We start from the raw sequence: 3405 nt of genomic DNA, 5'->3' as shown, positions 1-3405 counted from the left end.
TTCGCGCGTATTACAGAATTAAAACAAATCACGACATATTCCACCTTGTTAACATCGAGGGATGACAGTTTAACTCTCGAGACTCGATTATGTGCAAACTGCGTAGCCTGCATTTTTTGATTAAACAACTCCTTACTTTGTTTTTTTGAAAGACATAACGCTATTCTATCTTAAGATACTCACTTTGCAAGTTATAAATTTCGATCTCGCGAAATAGCGGTTCGTCTTGTAAACCGTGGAGAGAATCGTATCAAATTTAAAAAATGGAAAAACGACGAGAGATATCTAAAGTACTTTTTTTTGCAAATTTTGTATTATCCTGAGAGATATCTGTATCCGCAACATTTTTTCTTTCGAGATCCGCGCATTACGATGGTAATATAAAATTGATTTGTCTATCATAAAAACCGTGATGTAGATGTAAAGTGACAGCCAGGATGCGAGAGATTTTCCGATCTATCGAGAACCATTAATCGTTTCTCGAGAGTGTGTATCTAGAGAATAATAATCGCTCTACATATGTATATATGTATAAGTTACGCTAATAATTATCAACTATAATACGGTTCTATGTTATTCTGCACCGCGCATCGGAGCCTGCGGACTCGTCCTAACTTTCTCAGTGGCGCTATCAGAAAAGTAAGAGGTAGAAAAATATACGTGCTGCACGCGCTGCGTATCTATTTGATTCGTTGCGACAGCAAAGAACGTGATTCAACTCTTGGATGCATAAAGGGAGATTATTGTGAGACCTCGTGATATTAACTTTCTTTACGATGTTCTCAGTACCTTCAAATCACTTTCCTCGTATAAAAAATCTTCTCAAGTCTTTTAAACTGTCTCTTTTGACGTTGTAAATTGAATCAAAATTTTTTACTGCTTGAGCTCCTGCGAGCTTCTATTCGAATGCTCATATGCAGCCAGGAGGTACAACACTGTTCGCAACTCGGTGTGCACTGATGACACAGACACGCGTGTACATACGTCGGCACAATATATTCGCGCAATAAAACTCTTCGTCGAAGTATATCATTTGAAAGTATGCAATTAAAGTGTTCCCTATATTCTGACATACATCCTAAATATATCTCCTAAAACATTTGCTAATCTTCCTCTGAACAACAGAGGAAGACGATTCTCCTTCATGAAAACAAATGCAATAATAGCGCCTGGTCGAGAAAATGCTTACGCTTAAGGATGTATCTGAGCTATTTCAAAATAGTACCAAATTGATGAAACTTCGGGAAACACTTCCTTTGTTATCTGTAATATACTGAAAAAAATTTTAAGTAGATTTACTAAATCGTTAGAGAGTAATTATTATTTCAATTATGTCTGATTTTACACGTGTTCTTATGGGAAACGCAATTTTCTTGAATGAAATAAGTAATAAAGTATAGAAAAAATAGTACCAAAATTTTAATTTTTTTTATACATATAGACCATGGATTATTGGAACTTGTGCAAAATTCGATTAGGTTTCATAACACGGTTTAGGAGAAATTAATTATTATTCATGACAATTTTGCGGTTTCTGTAATATGTCAATTACTGGACTGTAGAAGTGCGGCAACGTCGCAATCAGCTGAACGTGTCAAACGAATAACCTGACCGATACAGTAGTCACGTCGTAAAGTCTCGTTTTATCTGTATTGTTTTCATTTAGAGAACAAGAATAAAAATTAAATAATTTTGATAAACAACATAAACTCTGGTTTCTCGCTCACATTTTCCTCCATGGTAGGCTCAGTTTTTCTTCTTGCACAATTTGAACTTTTCTTCTTAAAAATCCACATCTTTGTTGCGCAAGTCTCTTTCGATACGTACTTTCGCTAATTATTTTTCCTTTCCACCGATACATTTTTGTGGCTTTTGACATTGCGATGCAGGACTAAACAGAAGTTAGCTCGCAATGTCAAAAGTGCATTGCTATCAACCTTGAAGCCATAAACTTAATGTCGCGCTATTGCCACGTTTAACCCGTTTCATCGATGGTCAAATATTAATATTAATAACAAATAATATTTATAGTTATTGTTTAAATAATGCATATTTACCTTTTTAACTATATTCCAATTACTTTTTCTGTATTACACTGTTAAATAATGGTGTTAAATAAATAAGAAATTTGATGTTCTAAGGTTGCATTCTGGGCATTTTCACTGCCAAAAGTTTTATTGTAGAAAGTTGTAAAATGGCAAATAAACCTAATAAAGCGCTGAAAAATGTGAAAAATAACTTTTTAAAAATAAATATATTATGTTAGTTATCATTTATATCAGTTATCACTAGGTTTACTGCACGTTTAGCGTAGATATGCCAGTTTTTCGAATTTGGGGGATTTTTGTCAATGATTGTATCTCAGATACATCCTTAAAAGTTTCTTTCCCCTGCTACTTTCATATCGCAAACCTTATCGCAGCAAAAAAAAGATGAAAATAAAGAAATTTAGAAAAAGGTAAAAAATAGGCTGACAGAAAATTTAAACAAAAGATGAGGAAAGATTAGACAAGGGTTAAACTGTTAAAGCTTGTTTTGAAAGCACGATGAGGATGTCTCCACCAAGCAACTATTACACTTTTCTCTCAAATTCGCCGTAACGAGCGACGCGTGTCCTCGCGTAACTACGAAAACTACTAGTCACTTACGCGTACGCTCGACGAAGATAACACTACAAAAATCTCGCACGCACTGTCTATTAGTTAATCTACGTTATCTACGCTATCCGCTTCTTCGAGTCCAGATGACACCGATCGCGCGCGCTATTCGCTAATCATTACTTTAGATGTATCACTTAGGAAAAAAGAAGAGTCGCTGGGCATTCCACGAAAATTGGACGAAAGGTCTAGAAGATCTCACAGAGTCGGCTACACGAGACTTACAATTCTACCCTGTTCTTGTGTCTCTACACTTGTTAGAGTTTGGCGTGTTAGTTGCGCTTACAGTATCCCACTTTGCAATTTTCGATAAACTCGAATCAAGCTTCATCGTTACGTCCGCTGAACCGGTAGGCATTTACCACGGACAAATAGTATTGTTCCTGTAAACATTAAAACAATGTTAATCAAGTTGTAAGATTTAGATCAATGCTTCTCTCTACGTGTTACTCCCCAAAGAAATAAGATTACAGGGTGTAAAAGAGAAAATTTCCAAGAAACATTAAAAGGCTAGCGAGTCCTTAATAACGGATTGTCTAAGCTTCCTCCGAAGTATAAGACGTAATGGAGAGCAAAGAGTCGGAGAGATAAATAAAGTTCAGACTCTCTATGTAATATTGACTGGTAAAAGACGGAGGAAATTTGGCAAAATTTCACTAACGTTCAAGGAAACGATCCTCGCGATTTTACTGTGTGTGTGCGCGCGCGTGTGCGTGTGCGTTCGTGAGAGTGAGAGAGAGAGGGAGGG

The 3405-nt window shown here is 36.1% G+C and overlaps 1 long non-coding RNA gene across 1 annotated transcript; it reads right to left on the bottom strand.

The window, feature by feature from the left end:
- Positions 1-291: 291 nt before the first annotated feature.
- Positions 292-3399, bottom strand: LOC105557615. The gene is made up of 2 exons (XR_001008614.1): positions 2058-3399; positions 292-1937 (listed from the first exon to the last, which is right to left on the bottom strand). It is a non-coding gene; the product is annotated as an uncharacterized LOC105557615 (long non-coding RNA).
- Positions 3400-3405: the final 6 nt, after the last annotated feature.

The sequence above is a fragment of the Vollenhovia emeryi genome, unplaced genomic scaffold (assembly GCF_000949405.1).
Source record: "Vollenhovia emeryi isolate VEMERY1.0 unplaced genomic scaffold, V.emery_V1.0 DF939443.1, whole genome shotgun sequence".
NCBI classification, from domain to species: domain Eukaryota; kingdom Metazoa; phylum Arthropoda; class Insecta; order Hymenoptera; family Formicidae; genus Vollenhovia; species Vollenhovia emeryi.
The sequence above is the reverse complement of the archived record's forward strand: the minus strand, read 5'-3'. Positions and strand labels throughout refer to the sequence as shown.